General features: G+C 55.8%; 1 protein-coding gene across 11 annotated transcripts in view; it reads left to right on the top strand.

The window, feature by feature from the left end:
- Positions 1-1,608: 1,608 nt before the first annotated feature.
- PRSS22 (serine protease 22) overlaps positions 1,609-18,387 on the top strand; it is a 146,430-nt gene continuing 129,651 nt past the window's right edge. For 4 of the 11 annotated variants that reach the window (XM_086691520.1, XM_086691519.1, XM_086691510.1 and 1 more), the window contains exons 1-3: positions 1,609-3,409; positions 4,444-4,647; positions 16,432-16,533. The gene's annotated coding sequence lies outside the window, so the exon portion shown is untranslated. Of the gene's footprint in view, positions 3,410-4,443; positions 4,648-5,397; positions 10,051-16,431; positions 16,534-17,573; positions 17,831-18,387 lie in introns of all 11 variants that reach the window. The other 7 variants (XM_086691515.1, XM_086691513.1, XM_086691514.1 and 4 more) reach the window with 7 other exon arrangements.

The raw sequence follows: 18,387 nt of genomic DNA, 5'->3' as shown, positions 1-18,387 counted from the left end.
TCAAGTGGTCCTCCGTATGGGCCTGATTTTCATCTGAAAGCAAAATTTGGATTATATCACCCCAATTCAACATCCTTTCCTGGCTGACATTCACCACGGAGACTCGATTGTTGGCATTCAAGGCCTTGCACGCGGACCGCGGAGGCTGTTAGGACAATTAGAGAAAGGTGAGAGTCACAGTCAGGGTCAGGATTAGGCAAGCTGACCTTAAGGAAACGGAGAGCCCCGTGTAGCACATAATTTCCCACCTCCCTTCTCCAAACATGCATTCGGCACCATAGTCGGGACCTGCATGAGGCCTGAATAAGGACTTTGACACTCTTTATTAAGTGGTTATGCCCCTATGCTGGTCCAAAACAGGCCTGGGCCTTGTTTACTTGTCTGTCCATCCTGGCCATTGTCTGACTCAAGTGGTGTGCCGGTGAACGTTTAACAACCAGCTCTGGGGGCGTCAGCTGGGGGTGCAAGTGAAAATTAGTAAAAGGAAACCGCCTTTAAATGGAGCCGGGAGGCCAGCAGGGGGCAGTCTCAGCCCGGTCACGGGTGAATAGCGGGCCCAAAAGGGAGACTCACACCTCGCGGGTGGATGCTAATTTACTACCCTACCACGAAGGTTTTCTCCTCCCCTGGCAACAGCCCAGCCAATGAGAGCAGGTCACAGCCCGGCCATGGAGGGTCTGTCACAGCCTAGCCAATGAGAAGATTCCATAGTTAGAAATCCGTTTACTGCAAGGGCCTTTTGGTTTACAACAGCCCTCCCCACCTCCCCCTTTCTTCCTTTGTTCCCTGACTCGCCTGTGCCTTAACCTTCCGGGGCTGAGGTCGTTGAATGTGGAGTTGGGAGTGAATGTACCAAGCACATCGCCCCGACATAACAGACACAGAAATCTCAAGTATATGGATAATAGTAAAAAGTAACAAAATTATTAGTAAGGGATACATTTTTATTTGCTACCTTTGTTTTTAATGCGATCTATTTCGGGGCGCCTGAGCGACTCCGTCGGTTAAGCGCCTGCCTTCGGCTCAGGTCATGATCTCAGTTTGTGGGTTCGAGCCCCGCGTCGGGCTCCGCGCTGACAGCTCAGAGCCTGGAGCCTGCCTCGGATTCTGTGTCTCCCTCTCTCTCTGCCCGTCTCCCGCTTGCGCTGTCTCAGAAATAAATGAACCTTAAAACTTTTTTTTTAATGCGATCTATTTAACGGTAAGTTTACAGAATTCGGTTTTTAAGAATGACTTTTAAAGATCGTGAACATCTGACGGCCAGCTTGCAAAATTCTGAGAATGTAACCAGGGGCTCCAGCGTCTCCGGACAAGCCGGTGCCAGCACACCATCGCCCCCCCCCCCCCCCCCCCAATTTTTGATGGTTCGCATTCGGCCTCTTGCGCGGGGCATCTAAGAGCCGGGAGACTCCGGGCCGAGCGGAGGCACGGGGCTCGCCGGGGCGGCAGGCGCACCGCCGGGCTCCGCTCCCTCACCACGGCCGCGGGGCGGACGCCTCGGCTCCGAGCCCGGGGGGCGCTTTCCCTTCCGCTCAGCGCGGGTCCGGGTCCAGCCGCGCACCCGGCAGCCCCTGCGGCCGGAAGTCGGCCGGCTGCCTTCCCGGCTGCCCCCGCGCGGCGGCCGCGCTTCCGCCGGCTGGGCGTCCCGCGCGCGCCTGGTTTGTTTGAAGGGAAGCGTTTATTAGTCACCGCGCGGGGCTGCTTGTCTTTTCCCGGGTTCCGAGTCCGGCCGGATCAGTGCGGAGGGACGAGGGGCAAGAGCTTCCTCGTGAGTCACCCTGAAGCAGCAGCGCCCGGGAGATCGGGCGTCCGTACGGGGGCGGAGCAGGGCCAAGCCCGGCCGGCGGGGAAGCTGGAGGCCTGGGGGCGGGAGCTTCTGCTCCCGGGGCGCAGGCCTGTGTGCGTGGCCTTGGGCAAGACATTTCGCCCTTCTCGTGCAGCACACTCTGCCGCACACGCTGCTCTTGCCCCCCTGGCCCCGAACCCTTGCTCGGGGGCCCGCAGTGCCCCCCGCTCCGGAGACGTTTAGGGCAGCGCTGCCGCCAGCCTGACCGGACGCGGCCCTCCGAGTCAAACGCTGGCTCCCTGAAAATACCGTCGAAACAGCCTGTAGCTAAGACAAAACTGAGTCCGATGCTTCCTTCTCTTGTTCGGGGAGAGCACTGTCTGAAAGGGTAGTTAGTCGAGAGGAGGTAGAGGGGCAGAGTTGGGGTGTTGAGGTTTGGGGCCAGGCTGAAGGGGGGCTTTTGGATGCAAGATTTTTTAATTAGGGTTGGGTGAGGATCGGGTCACATAGTTCAGGATGTGTGGTCCCGGTGACGTGAGGGTTTCCTGAGCCTTGGAGCTTCAACTGTTGCTTAATGCTACCTGTCAAAAGTTGGGGCGGTTTTCAGTGGATTTTTGTGAAGTCGGAGAGTAAGGTTATTGACACCTTTTGTTTTCCTGGGCAGGTGTTTCCTGACATCATACAATAATACAGTCAGGTTGTTTTGCCTCAGCCAGTATGAGTCACAGCCTTCTGTTGTTTGCACCCACAGAAACCCTGTATGTGGTTTGGTTGTGTGTAAAATGCGGATCATATTGCAGGGGGATGGGGAGGAGCTGGGCACGCCCTGAGAAAACCAGGGTCTCAGCCTCTGGTAGCCCAGCAGGGCTTATAAAAACGTCTGAGTCCTGAAAAACAATCCTTATCTCAAATAGGAAAAGGGACCTCCAAATTGAAATGAATAGGTGGTTATTTATATGTATATCAATAAACAATAGACTAGATTTATTATTAATAACCTTATTACTGTCCACAGCCAACTGCTACTCAAAGCACATAGCTAGGGGTGGTTGCATTTACCCTGTAGAGAGATGTGCACGTTCATGTGATTTGTGCCGTGTGGTCAGGGGTTCACAGCTAAGAAGGCTCCAGGCTTCTCAAGATGTTAAAACATCCCTGGGGCATTTGGCTCCTGGTCTTGGTACGTCCCTGCTCCGGTCTGTGAGCTCATTTCCTCATCTGTACAGTGGGGAAGACTGTGCTTTGGGCAGAATGAGGAGGAAGTGAGGCCATATGTTAGCCAGCAGTTGTTGGAACTGAAGTCCGCAGGATTCTAGAGCAGCGTTCGCCCTCACCGGCATGGGCTGCCCTGCGCTCTGTGGGTCTAGAACAGACGGAGGGCCCATAGTAAAGCAAGCTGGGAAGGAATGGGAGTGTTAACCAGTTTGGAAGAAAGCAGGAGAATGGAGGTGATATTAACCATTCTCCCAGCTCAACCTAGTTCCATCCATTTCCTGCACTGCTCCCCACCCCACCCACCAGGACAGGTGCAGGGACAACATTAAACATATTTAACAACCAGTTTGAAACCATGAAAACAGGCTTGTGGGAGAGGCTTGGAGCCCCCCACCCCCGTCTCAACAGGTATTAATGTTTTTAATTGCTAGAGTTGGCGGGGGTGGGGGGAGCTATGGGAGCCGGGTATTTAGGGAAGTCCCTGTTTAACCTGTAGTTGACATTCAGTCCGGGCCCTATCAGGGCCTCCCGGCTAAAAATGTGCCTGCGTAGGGAAGTGGGGGTCCCAGGTGTGGGGCAGGCGGAGGTGGGGGCCTGGGTAGGGGGCAGATCCTGATCAGGTGAGCCTTCTGTGGTCACCAGAGCAGTGGGGTCTCCTGGTGAGAGCTGGGCTCTACCAGGGAAGCTTCAGCCTCCTGGGGCTCCTGGGCGTTTGAGGGGCGCCCTCGCTGAACTTTGCTAGGTTTGCATGTCCGCCCATCTTAGACTTGGGGAACTCTTTCCCCTTTCCTGTTCCTAGCTGACACATTTCCTGTCCTCTCTCCACACCGGTGCTCCGTCTTTCACAACACCTTGCTGGTGAACTCAGCTTTGACACCCGTCCTTAGCAGCTGGAGGATTAATTCTGCCCTTAAGGGCAAGAAAGACTGGGCCTTCCAACCCTGCCGATTCGAGGGAAAAATATTTGTGTTCAATTTCTTCATGATAAAGAACAGAAAGAAAAAAAAATCACTACACAGCTCTAGAAAAGTCTTTAGAAAAGAGAGTAGTTCGACAGTACATGTCAGATAAGTTTATAAGCTAGTGATTTTCCTACTAAGAATGTAACTTGAGTGAGAAGGAAAGCTGGTGAGAGCAGATAAAAAAGGGCCAGCCAGATGTCCAAGGCCGGATACTCCCCTTGTTTGCTTTTGGCTTCTGTAATCTTGCTTGCCCCCACATCAGCCAGCAGCCAGGAACCGGAAGACTGATTGTACTAGTCCCACCCAACCCGGAAACACTCAGGTATAAAGGATCAGTAAAACCCGAGCCGGGTGCTCAGCTTTTGGAGGTGACTCCGCTGGGACGGCACCGGTGCGAAATAGTCTTTTTTAATTCCCTGAGTGTGTGTCGCTTGTCTTTTCCTGGACTATCTGCTGTAATATTTTTGGTGCGTTGGCCAGGAAGCCGACAGCCGTGCTGGCCCCTTGAGTCACCACTGTGGGAGGCCACGGAGAGCCCACTCATCGCGGGGCCCTGTGACAAAGGAAGGTACGCCACCACCTTGACCGCGACCCTCACCAGGCCCGACAGTAGTCAGCCGCCGCTGTTTTCAGACGGACTCCAGGGGAGTCAGAAAATTCTGCCAGGACGGGACATCGGATCGGGTGAGTGTCCCCGAGGACCCAGCACCGAGTTCAGGCCCGCCCTAGGACAGGGAAGTCCCAGGTGGAAGTCTGTAGTCTGTCTGAATGTGTGTGTGAGTGCTACACGGTCTCGGCCACGGAGCCTGAGCGGGTCCTACCCTGTGATTCCTTGACAGCCTCATACAGCTCAAGGCAGAGTCAGGTCCGCCGAGGCCTGATCTGAGTCGGGTTTATACTGACCTGCCAATGTTAAGAGGCGTCCGAGTACCTGCGAGGAGAGCGGCCAGGTGGACGAAGCGACCCCTTCCCTCGTGTTTGTCCTGCGACACCGCACATCGGGAGGGACCCGTCTGGGATGCCAGGATGGGGGTGGGTGGGTTTCAAAACCAACTGTTTTGGAATGTGTGATAAGAATTTTAAAAAGGGATTTTCGGGTGACTGTGGGGCCAGATTGACCCCCGGGAAATTACGAACCCTCTCTGAATTAGAATGCCCTGCGTTTGGTGTAGGCTGGCCCCCTGAGGGCACCCTAGATGTCCCCCCAGTCTGAGCTGTTTATAAAGTAGTTACTTGAGACCCCAGCCACCTGGATCAATTCCCATACATCGATCAGTGGCTGGAAATAGCCCAAGTCAAGCCTCCTTGGGTTCAGTAAAGGACAGTGTAGGGTCTTAGTGGCACGGGCTGAGAAGACCTCACAACAGAAAAAAACGCCCCCGTCCTCGAAGAAAATTCAGACATCCTTCCTTTTCTGCCACCCTATGCCCCCAGGGTCCCATCAGTCGAGGGAGGGGAACCTCGCCTGGCTGACAGTCCACTCCCATCGGTCTCACCCCCGCCAGCAGTCAGTCCGCCCCCACCAGGGACACCTGAACCGGTAGGAAGGTGCCGTAGGTCCGCGGCTCAAGGTCCAAGGGCCCAGTGGCAATGCAGATGCCGTTGCAGGAGACGGGTCCGCAGAGAATAGGCCCCGATGGGACCCTTTCTGCTACCAACGGTTCTCCACTACTGACCTCCTCACCGGGAAACACCACACTCGCCCAACTCTGAGAGGCCGCAGGCGATGATCTTCTAGAGTCCATATTCCAGTCTCAGCGCCCTGCCTGGGTCAACGGTAAGCAGCTTCTGCGTCCCCTTTTCAACACAGAAGAGCACCGACGAATTGTCACCGAAGCCAGAAGATGGCTCCCGACTCAAGCACCAGATGGACAACTAGACGTTGAGGCCTAGGCACCGGAGGCTGTGCCCGAAGAGGAACACAGAAGTGGGAAGGGCCAGACTAGAAAGATACCGACTAGCCTTCCTCCAAGGGGTAAAAGCAGGGACCAGACAGCCTACCAACGTGGCAAAAGTATCTGAGGTGTGTCAAAAGCCGGAAGAGAGTCCGGCTGACTTCTGTGAAAATTACGTGAAGCCTTCAGAGTTTACACTCCATCGACCCAGAAGCCCTCAAAAACCAGCACGTGGTCACTGCTGCCTTTGTGGGATAGCCCCATAGTGACATTAGACAGAAGCTCCAAAAATTGGAGGGATTTGGTGGAAAGAACGCCACCGAACTATTGGAAATCGCCAACAAGGTTTTTGTAAATTGGGGCCAAGCTGCCAGAAAGGAGGCGGACAGCAGAGTGAAACAAAAGGCAGCTCTCCTGGCCGCGGCCTTGGCGCGACCACCCCCTGTGGAAGGGCACGGAAACCACAAGGGGCGCAAGAACAAAAAAGAAGGGCGCCGCTGGGATGGGGTCAACGTGTCTACTGCAAGGAATGTGGACCCTGGAAAAATGAATGGCCCAGCCGCCGAAAAGGGAAACCAAAAGCTTCTACTCCACCGAGATGCTACCAACCAGAACCACCCGAGGCCGACCTGATCGGTATCCAGCTGGGCCCCCATGAGCCCGTGGTCAAAATGAAGGTGGGGGGCCAGACAATAGACTTCACGGTCGACACAGGGGCCGAACGCTCTGCGGTGACACACAGGGTGGCACCTCTGTCGGGTCGAGAAGTCACCATCGTAGGAGCCACTGGGATGCAAACCTGAAGGCCATTTTGCCGTCCCTGACAGTGACCTGGGAGGTCACCAAGTAGTTCACGAATTCCTGTATCTACCTGACTGCGCACTGTCACTGTTAGGTAGAGACCTCCTAGCCAAGATGGGCGCACAAATAGCCTTCACCTTGGATGCACGGACACAACAGCACCTAAATGAAAAGGCCCAACCCATGGTTTTGTCCCTGACGATTCCACGGGAAGAGGAATGGAGATTATATACTTCCCCTCCCGGGGAGCCAACTGTGGCCCCCGAGCTAGAAGCTGAATTCCCTTCAGTTTGGGCAGAAGGAACCCCCCTCTCATCTGCAAAAAACCATCCTCCCCAATATTAATTGACCTAAAGCCTGGGGCCCAGCCTGTCAAAATATGCCCATACGTGATCTCATGGGAGGCTCACCTGGGGATCCAGACACTCTTGGACAGGCTACTCAAATGGGGACTGGTAAAACGATGCCAGTCCCCGTGGAATACGCCCCTGCTGCCCGTGAAAAAGCCTGGGACAGATGATCACTGCCCTGTGCAGGACCTAAGAGCCGTAAATGGAGCAGTCGTCAGGCTGCATTCAGCATTGCCCAACCCTTATGCTCTGCTAGGACTCATACCCTCTGAGGCAGGATGTTTCACGTGTCTAGATTTAAAGGACACCTTCTTCTGTCTCCAGCTAGCGCCTAATAGCCAACCCCTATTTGCCTTTGGATGGGAAAACCCTACCACAGGAGCAAACGAACAATTCACTGGGACTAGACTGCCGCAAGGATTAAAAAATCCACCAGCCTTATTCAGTGGGGCACTGGCATCTGACTTAGCCAGGTTCCTGGGACGGGACCTAGGATGTGTCCTCCTCCAGTACGTGGACAATCTCCTGCCAGCCAGTCCCAGGCGGACCCAGTGCTGAGAGGGAACCAGGGCCCCACTCAGGCCGCTAGCAGAAGTGGGATACCGGGTGTCAAAGAAAAAGGCACACGTTTGCCCGTAGGAAGTTAAATATTTGGGCTTCAAAATTACTCAAGGCAAATGGATGCTGCGAGCGGAAAGGAAACAGGCAGTCTGTGCCATCTTGTTCCCACTCCTCGCTAGCAGGTCCAAGAGTTCCTGGGAGCAGCAGGATTCTGTTGGATATGGATCCCAGGGTTCTCGGAGTTGGCCGGACCTCTCTGTGAGGCACCAAAGGGGGAAGAAAGGGCACCCCTTTTCTGGGGCCCTCATCAAGAAAAGGTATTTCAAAACCATAAAAACAAAACTCGCAGAGGCCCCGGCCCTGGGACTTCCAGATGTATCACGAGATTTCAGTCTGTTCGTACGTGAAAGCAGTGGGGTGGCCCTGGGGGTTCTTGCCCAGGACTTTGGAGCTTGACAAAGACCAGTGGCATATCTTTCAAAGCAGATTAACTCAGCTGTGGGAGGACGGCCACCCTGTCTGAGGGCCCTGACAGCCACCGCACTTGTGATCAAGGAAGCAGGCACACTCGTGTTGGGGCAAGACCTAAGCTCTGAGGTTCCCCGTGCTGTTATTACCGTGATAGATGCCGGAGGGCAACACTGGCTAACACGTGCTCGGATGACAGTATCAGGGACCGCTGTGTGGTCCCACGAATCAGATCGGAAGCCGTAGAAACTAAACCCTGCCACTTTCTTGCCTGCAGCGGCAGGGCCCCCAGAGCATGATTGTCTAGGGGTCCTTGATGGAGTCTTTTCCAGCCGACCTGACCTATCAGACAGAGCCTTACAAAATCCTAATCTCACCCTGTACACGGACGGCAGCAGCTTCATGGACGCTGATTACGCAGGAGTCTCTGATTTCGAGGTCACAGAAGCAGAGGCCCTTCCACAAGGACGACCAGCTCAAAGAGCAGAACCGTGGGCCCTAATGAGAGCACTAGAACTCAGGAAGGACAGACAGGCCAACAGACACGCTGACTTGCGCCATGCCCTTGCCACTCTACCTGCACGTGGGGCCCTACACAAGGAGAACGGACTTTTGACCACAGGAGGGAAAGAAAGAAAAAATTGGGAAGAAATCCTAAAACTACTGAGGGCAGTCTGGGAACCGAGGGAGGTAGCAGTCATCCACTGCAGGGGACACCAAAGGGGAAAGGACTCTGTGTCGGAAGGTAACTGACGGGCGGACGCCGCAGCTAAACAAGCAGCGGGAGAATGAACGGCACCCTCGAAAATCACGCTGGCCCCGGAGCTGCCGGCTTCCCTAAGGTACACGATCCAAGAGACAAAATGGGCACAGCAGGAAACAGGAGGCCAGACGGAAGGGTGGTGGGTACTTGCGGACCAAAGAGTCTGTGTACTGGAGCCGCTAGCCCGCCAGGTGGTTCCCCAGCAGCCTGAGCTCCCCCACCCGGGAAGAACCGCCCTTGAAACCTTATCGGGCTGTTACTATGTAATCGCTCGGCTCCCGTCCTTCTGTGCCTCGGTCTCTCAATGCTGCCTCCTCTGTGCTCAAAATAACACCAGACAGGGCCCCACTGGACCCGTGGGAATCCACTGCTGCGGTCAGGCACCCTTCAAAGATTTGGAGGTAGGCTTTACCGAAATGAGAACCGGCGGAGGATACGAATTTCTTCTATTCATCTGCACGTTTCCGGGCTGGGCGGAGGCCTACCCCACACGCACCGAAAAGGCAAGAGTAGTAACCAAGGCCTTGCTAAGGGATATCATCCCCAGATGTGGAATGCCGTGAACCATGGGCTCAGACAGGGGCCCGGCTTTTGTGGCCGAGGTGATGCCTAAAGTATCCCTGGGCATCCGATAGAATTTACACGCAGCCTACCAGCCCGAGTTCAGAGAAAGTGGAACGTATGGAACCGGACCCTTAAATCAGCCATGGCAAAACTGCGTCAGGAAACTAATTTGCCAGACATACGACCTCTATCTAGCTCTTCTCCAAATACGCTGTACACCCCGGGCAAAAATCGGATCCTCCCCATTCGATATCCTCTCTGGAAGATCCCCTCCACTAGTCAAATTCAAGTCAAATTCAAGGGGGACCTGACAGAACTAGGGACACAAGAATTAAGGAAAACTATCTGGGATACATACATGGTGACGGACAGGATACCTATTTCCCGTGGAATAGCTGTACATCCCACAAACCTGGGGATCCGGTTTGGAGTAAAGATAAGAAAAGGAAGCCACTCAAACCTACCTGGAAGGAACCCTATTTCGTTGTGCTAACCACGCCCACGGCCCTCAAGGTCGCAGGACTAACTGCCTGGATCCACCATTCTCGAGTAAAGGCGGCCCGCCCGTCGCCTGACAACCACTTGGAATGGAAAGGAACTGCGCGAGCCAGAACAGTCCTCTACAGACCACCCTTAAGAGCACAGCGCCGATAAGCGGCCTGCAGCCGACCCCTGAGGGCTCTGTGTAAGCAGAAGCTTGAGGAAATCACCAAGCGACTTCGGTGACCTACAGCACGTCGTTCTCGAATTTCCCTGCCATCCCCTGCCCGTTTCTTTTGCCATACTTGTCGCCATGCTGTCTGCTCAGGGCTGACCCAAGTTACTCCACAGACGGGCTCCTCAGTCACTGACCCCTGTTAGCCTCCCTCTGCTCACTAGTGTCAGGATGCCTCGTTCTCCTTAGGTGTGCACGATCTGAGTTGTGATAGATGTCCTCTGCACGTTGTTCTCTGCCTTTAGAACCGTCGCCCAGCCCAGGAAGGGCTGGCCCCGTCTCCCGTCCCCGTGGCGCATATCCCTGTTCCTAACCTGCTCTTCTGCTCGCTCCCGCCATGCAGATGTGTGACCTGTCACTCCCCGCCTGTCCCCCAAGGCCCGAAGAGCCACTCTGTGCTCCCCACCACTGGACCCCATCTGTCGTCATGAGGGCCAAACTTCTGTAACAGACGCACGGGGTTGCACTGCCTGCTACCCCACTCGGCCTCCTACAGAGGCCACTCCTTTCCCTGTGCCCTTCCCGACTCCTGCTCCAGCCCTCCGGTCCACAGGGGTCAGACGACACTACCACGTGTCCCTGTGCCACCGTGTACCCCCACGTGCCGGACAGATGTTATACCAGGAGGGTCACTCCCTGTATCAGAAGCAGGAAAACTTACTGGACGGGAAGAATGAAAATGAAACGTTACTGGGGGCTGCCCGATCCGACCTGCCCTGATGCTCCCCGTGCCTGTTGGGTCATCCTCGTGGGACCATAAATCAGGTAGAGCACTTGTCTTAGGTCCCCGACTGGACCAGATGTTAAACGCAGCTCATCGCCTCCTCAGTGCTACCAATCCTGCCGGCTCTGCTTGTCCGCGGGACCCACCCGTTAGGCAGCTAGTCCGATCACACAGGCCCCTGTAAATGTTACCCTGCTACCAAAAGACCCAGAGCCCTGCACAGTGAGACCTGTACCAACTGGAGTCGAACTGCCCCCAGTGGCTCCCAGTTGCCCGACAGACAAGAGGGGAACAGAGCCATTTGGCATTCTGACCATTGGCCAGTGCAACCAAACTCTTGACAGTCAGGAGCTCAGTCATCTTCCTACGAGCCAAGCCTGGTGTCGACCCCTCCCAGGGCTTCTCTTTATCTGTGGGACGGACGCCTCCCTATGTCTGCCAGCTGACTGGACGGGCACTGTACCCCGGCCTTCCTCCTCGTAAGATAAACGTTGTTCCCAACGATCAGTCTCTTAGAGTACCCGTGGCAGCACATACTCGCTCAAAAAGAGCCACCCAAGTCATCCCCCTGCTGATTGCCTTAGGGATGCGGCAGGGGTGGGCACTGGAGTAGGAGGAACCGTGTCCTCACCCACTCACTGCCGTGAATTGTCCAGGGACCTAACAGACGGCACAGAACGGGTTATCGAACCTCTGGTGGCGTTACAAGCCCAAGTAGACTCCCTGGCAGCGGTAGTCTTACGGAACAGAAGGGGGCTGGGCCTCCCACTGCTGAAAGGGGAGGACTGTGCCTCTTCCTGAACAAAGACTGCTGCTTCTGTGTCAGCCAATCAGGGACAGTCGGAGGTATGGTCCGCAGGTTAAGGGAGCGAATCACCAAACGAGGCAGGAACAGTTCCTCCTGGAACTGTTGGAGGAACGTGTAGAATTGGGCATCCTGGCTCCTCCCTTAGCTGGTCCTCTCCTGGCGCTTGTCACAGCCCTCCTGTTTGGTCCTTGTGTTCTTACTACGCTAACCAGGTTTGTTTCCTCCCGCCTGGAAGCTGTAACACTCCAGATGATGCTCCAGATGGACCGTTCTCGTGTCGCTACGCTCCTTTGGATGGCGAAGAACCCTGGCTGTCACTTTCCTCCCCTCGACATCCGTGTCCAGCAGGAAGAAGCCAGAATGGCCTTTGCCCCTCCCCCCGTGGCAGCAAAGGGCCCCCTGGCCCCCACAAACGGATTTTCTCTAAGTCTGCTACAGCAGCTTGAGAATCAAGAGCGGGGAATGAGAAGGAAAATCGGTGAGAGCAGATAAAAAAGGGCCAGCCGGGTGTCCGAGGCCGGATTCTCCCCCTGTATGCTTGTGGCTTCTGTAATCTTGCCCCTTATGGCAGCCAGCAGCCAGGAACCAGAAGCTTGACTGTCCTAGTCCCGCCCAACCCGGAAGCACATATGTATAAAGGGTCAGTGAAACCCGAGTCCGGGTGCTCAGCCTTTGGAGGTGACTCCGCTGGGCCAGCACCGGTGCGAAATAAACGGTCTTTTCTGTCCCCGAGTGTGTATCGCTGGTCTCTTCCTGGGCGCCGAGTTCTTGCTGTAACGTGAGGAACTGGTGAGAGATGTTTCTTAAGGATTTGTGAACAAGGTGGTTGACGGAAGCATCATATGCAACAGTAAAAAGAATGAATATCCAGTATCAGAGGACGGGCCTTGGGTCACTTACACAATGGAATGTTATATCGTATTAGTAATCATATTATGGATGAATAGTTTACGGACATGGGCGATACCAAAATGTGTTACATTTAATAAGCGGATTGGGGCACCTGGGTGGCTCAGTTGGTTGAGCATCCGACTTCATTTTGGCTCAGATCGTGATTCCAGGGTCAGGAGATCGAGCCCCACATCGGGGTCTGTGCTCAGTGTGGAGCCTGCTTGAGATTCTCTCTCTCTCCCCCCTGCCCCCTCTCCCTTCACCCCTCTCCTGCCCCTACCCAGCTTGTGCTCACTGGTTTGAGCACTCTCTCTCTAAAATAATAAAGGTGGGGCGCCTGGGTGGCGGAGTCGGTTAAGCGTCCGACTTGAGCCAGGTCACGATCTCGCGGTCCTTGAGTTCGAGCCCCGCGTCGGGCTCTGGGCTGATGGCTCGGAGCCTGGAGCCTGTTTCCGATTCTGTGTCTCCCTCTCTCTCTGCCCCTCCCCCGTTCATGCTCTGTCTCTCTCTGTCCCAAAAATAAATAAACGTTGAAAAAAAAATAAAAAAAAATAATAAAGATAAAAAGCAGATTAAAATAATGTAGTAGTATGATAGAAATAATACAGAAAGGGAAAAACAGAATTTGTAGCCTGCTTTATTAAGTACAAATTTGTAAACTGTTTGATTTCATCAATTCATTCAACAAAATACACTGACGATGTAACAGTAACAGGTTAAAAATGTAATTTACAGTGCGCCTGACTGGCCTGATGGAGGGTGCAACTCTTGATCTCAGGGTTGTGGGTTTGAGACCCACATTGGGTCTCTTTATTTATTCATTTATGTATTTTGGTTTCAGGGGTAGAATTCGGTGATTTATCCCAACGGGTGCCCTCCTTAATCCCCGTCACCTGTTCAGCCCATCCCCTACCCACCTCCCTCCTTCAACCCTCAGTTTGTTCTCTCTTTAAGAGTCTCTTATGGTTTGTTTCCCTCTCTTTTTTCTTGTTCTTTCCCCCGGCCACGTGTTCATCTGTTTTGTTTGTTAAATTTCACATACGAGTGAAATTATACGGTATTTGTCTTTCTCTGACTTACTTGCTTAGCGTAATACACTGTAGTCCCATCCACGTCATTGGGAATGGCAGGGTTTCATTTTTTTTTTTTTTTGTCAAAATAGTATTTATTTATTTGTAAATGTTTATTTTTTTTTTTAATTTTTTTTTTCCAACGTTTATTTATTTTTAGGACAGAGAGAGACAGAGCATGAACGGGGGAGGGGCAGAGAGAGAGGGAGACACAGAATCGGAAACAGGCTCCAGGCTCCGAGCCATCAGCCCAGGGCCTGACGCGGGGCTTGAACTCCCGGACCGCGAGATCGTGACCTGGCTGAAGTCGGACGCTTAACCGACTGCGCCACCCAGGCGCCCCTGTAAATGTTTATTTTGAGAGAGAGGGAGAGGGAGTGCGAGGGCCTGAACAGGGAAGGGGAGAGAGAGAATCCCACACCGTCAGCACAGAGCTCCACGCAGGGCTTGGTCCCATGACCCTCAGATCGTGACCTGAGCTGAAGTCAAGAGTTGGATGCTCAACCACCTGAGCCACCCAGGTGCCTCAAGGTGTCATTCTTTGGGATGGCTGAGTAATATTCCATCGTGTATATATCACATCTTTATCTGTTTATCAGTCAATGGACATTTGGGCTCTTTTCATAGCTCGGCTGCTGTCGAACAGCCTCGCTCTCCATTGGCAAATTTAAAACGAGAGCGGAATGAGGGCGCGGGAAGAGAGAAGTAGGGTCATTCAAGTGGTTGTCTAGCTCACCCAGAGCTTTAGACAAGGGGAGCGGCCCGGCCCCTTGTCTAGTTGTTAACTAGTAGGTTTGTGTTGCGGCTGCTGGCGGTATGTTTGTTCCAGGCGGATGTCTTTGAAATGGACGCTTCTGCGACCCAAAGCTTCGTGTCAGGGACTCGTGTTACAAATACACAGGCTGGCCTCTGCCCCCAGTGCCTGACCCTGGGCTCCTTAATCCCTTGGAATTTCCTGGGTGGCCGGAGTGTCTTCTAGTTTGAGGAGGCGGCTCTTGGTGGGCTCCGGATAGCTCCCGGGCGAAGGCTGGTCACTAGAAAGACCAAACCGTGATTAGAAGCTTGCAACCTCCAGCGCCGTCCTCCAGGGGGCGCAGAGGGGCTGGAGATGGAGTTGAGCACCAGTCACGCCCACGTGATGGGTCTCCATGAACATCCCTAAGGTGTGGGGATCCGAGGCCTTCCAGGTTGGCGAACACATCCACGTACCGGGAGAGTGGCGCGCCCCCACGCCATGACACGGTGGCTCCCGCGTTCGGGATCCTTCCTGGCTTTGCCCCGTGCCCCCCTCATCTGGCTGGTCCCTGGATCCTTTATTACATAATAAACTGGTAAACATAAGTGTTCCCTTGAGTTCTCTGAGCGATCCTAGCAAATTCTTGAACCCGAGGAGGGGATCCCGGGAGTCCTGGATTTGTAGCCAGGTCGGGCAGAAGTGTGGGTGATGAGGACCCACCGCCTGGGATTGGCGTCTCTGAAGGGGGGGGATCTCATGGGGCCGAGCCCTGGCCCTGTGGGGTCTGTGCTAACTCCAGTTGGCGTCTGCATTGAGTGAAATTGGAGGACGCCCAGCTGGTGTCCACAGAAAAGGAGAATTGCTTGATGAACAAAATCCTACATAGCCAGGACCAGACAGCACTTTGCGTCTACAGACAGCTGGTTTTTCCTCTCCAGTTGGATGTGGGCGGGAGGCACGGGGCGAGTCAGGGATGGTCCTAGCCGTGTGGCTGGAGCGCCCAGGGGGATGGTGCCGTTCTCTAAGATGGGGACCCCGGGGGTCGGGGTTCCAGGGAATCTCAAGGTCCCCTACTTGTCCTCAGCACCCAGACTTGGGCTGTGGCAGGCTGCCTCGTGTCTCACCAGGCGCGCTGGGCCTCCCTTCACCCCAGCCCCCAACCCGGATGGGTGTCCCCATCCCAGCCACCGACCTAGGCCCTAGAGCTGTGTGTCCTCCTGGCTGGAGAAACCACACTGACTTACCCAGAAGCCATCAGTCAGCCATAACCAGCAGCCACGCACTGCCCGGGGGGGTGAGGGGGAGGAGGAACGTAGTCGGAGGTGGCTCTCCACCCCGCGGGGGAGGCCGGGGCTGGTTTTCCGTGCTTCCTCTCCACAGGCATGACGTGGCTACGCGGGTCACCTGGGGGGCTAGTCACGGCTTGGTAGGAAACCCCCAAAGGAAGGGCTAGGAGCACCTGTTAGTCCCAGCTCTGTTACTGGATCTTGTGCAGCATTCACTTCCTTTCCATGAGTCCTTGGCCATGACTTCTGACCTCGAGACTGAGGTCCTGCCCTCTCTTCTTGGGCCATGAGTCACTCCTACATCACCACGAGTACTGGAAGCTGCCCAGCCTGGCGATGGGCACCCAGCGAGTCAGCTCAGCCAGCTTGCCCATTGCCCTCTGTCCTCCTTCCCAGCAGGCTCCTCTGGGCCCGGCCCTCCCCAGCCCAGAGCTCCCCTCTGCTTCCTGGTGGCGGAGAAGTGCCCAGCCCTTCTCGGCTGGTCTCGGTCTCGGTGTCGTGGTCAGAACAGGTTCCAGTGGGTCCCAGGTGGGAGGGGGAGGGATGCCGGAGTGCTGGGGAGTCCAGCTCCATTATGAGCTGGCCAGGTGGTGGATGACGCTCAGGGACATGCAGGGCAGAACTTCACAGTGGGCCGTCCGGGGGTGGGGGAAGGCCTGTTTTGTGGCCTTTGGTGGTATGTCCATTGTCCCGTCGTGCACGGCTGGTCTCAGGACACTGCTGTGATGTGAGCTCTTGCAAACTTCCCACCAGCTTCACCATCAGCTCCTGCTAGCCAGTCGGAGCCCTTGTTAACACATCCCCGTGGTAAACGTGCAATTGTTTTTTTTAAATAGGCTCCGTGTTCAACGTGAGACTTGAACTCGGGACCCTGAGATCAAGAGTCGCACGCTCTACAGACTGAGCCAGCCAGGCGCCCCAAACATGCTATTTTAAAGGTAAGCAGGCAAAGCAAGAGGGGGTTCCAAGTTTACCTGTGACCAACTCTTACCCACTAGGCCAAGTTCTTGTGCATGGAGAAGGGGGGCAGTAGAGGGGTTTTCCACCAACCAGAGAAGCCGTGTGTAGCCTGGGAAGTTGGGAGTGGAGGTGAGGGGTTCTGGCCCCTAGGGTGGGCCGTCCAGTGTCGTTTCTGCAGGAGGACTGACAACCTTCCTCCCCGGAGAGTCCCAGCCCAGGCCGATGGGTTATTTTTCCATGAGAACCATAGGAGTCAATAGGGGAAAACGGGGTCAGCTCTAAGAAATCCAGCGTACGGCCAGCTTTTCTGAAGGAGGGGTAGGTTGTGGATAAATCCGGACTGAGGAGGCTGTGAGGAAAATGTGGGGCCCGGGGTGTGGGAGCTGGGCTCGGGTGAGGTGGGGCTCCGAGTGGGACCTGGGACCTGGGACCTGAGACGGGGTTGGAGCCACTTTGGACCTAAGTCACCAAGAGGCAGGGAGCACTGTGTGAGAGCTAGGAGAGTTCGGGAGTGTGATTAGACCAGGGGAAGGGCATCCCCAGTGATGAAGCCGCGGTCAGTGAGCAGTGTCCTCGAGTGTCCCCAGGGCCTCATTAGTGCCCAGAAGACCTCGCCCGCAGACCAGCACAGCCCGATGCTGCTCACGGGGCCCTGGGCGCCTCGCGACCACCAGCCCTTCAACCCGAGCAGCCCTTGCTCCCTCGGTCGGTGGTGGCAGGCAGGGCGGGGCCGACCAGTGCTCCTCACAGATGGATAAACTGAGGCCGGGCTTGGAGGAAGGAGCCCGTGTTCGGCTGGCCCCTTGGGGCGCTCCGCTGGCTCGCGTGAGGGCGGCTGGCACAGCCGGCCCACGGCCGGGGAGACCGGGGCACGGGCGGTGTCGCAGGATGGGCTCGGGTGGGCGGAGCCACATGCAGCTGGGGGGCCACTCTGACCCGGGGGGCCCACAGGTGCCGCCACTTCCAGCGTTCACGAAAGAGGACATTCAGATTTTCTCCCCCGTTCTTTCATGTGGAGAATATGCCCGATTTGCCGTGGTGACCATCCCGAAGCGCCCGCGTGGGTCCGAGGCGTTGACTACCTGCTTCAGCTGCACAACTTTCCATCTTCCCCGAGGACTCTGCCCCCGCCCTCATCCCCACTTCCCGTCTCTGGGCTTGCACTTGAGGGACCTCGTGGAAGTGGAACCCTGCAGTATTTATCCCTTTGCGCCTGGCCCTTCACCGAGCGTGACGTCCGCCAGCTCAGCCGCGCTGTAGCCGGTGTGGTAGCAGGTGTGCAGCAGTCCGTCCTTTCTGTGGCTGAATGACGTGTCTCACTGGGTGGAGGGACCACGGCTTGCTTATCCCTTCGCCCACTGATGGACATTTGGCTGTTTCCTCTCTGGGGCTCCCGTGCCTAGTGCTGCCGTGAACGTGCGTGCCGGTCCTGCTTGGGCGGGCACCCGGGGGCAGGCCAGGTGCCACCCAGCACCCGCCGTGAGAGCTGTCAGCCCCCTCCCCACACCCCCCGGGACCCCTGGTGGTCCGGCGGCCTCTGCCCCTGTGCCCATGAGCTGGTTGATCCCTGGCCCTGGAACGGCCTCCCCACTTCTCCTGTCCCTGTTTCGTCCCCTGCACAGGGAGGCCCACTGGGTGGGGTTGGGCCCCCTCGGTCCCCGTGCCTGTCCTCTGCCCCAGCTCGGATCTGCTGTCCCACCCGGCAGACCCTTTGCTCGCACCTTCCCCGGGGCCGGAATGACCTCTGACTACACCTGGAAGACTCAGCTGGAGAGACCGCCATCCTCCCTGCCCCCGTCCCCCTCCTGGTTTGGTTTCCCTGTGACTCTATC

This window comes from Puma concolor, chromosome E3 (assembly GCF_028749965.1).
Source record: "Puma concolor isolate L17-30 chromosome E3, mPumCon1.1.hap2, whole genome shotgun sequence".
NCBI lineage: Eukaryota > Metazoa > Chordata > Mammalia > Carnivora > Felidae > Puma > Puma concolor.
This window is presented reverse-complemented; position numbering and strand designations above follow the sequence as displayed.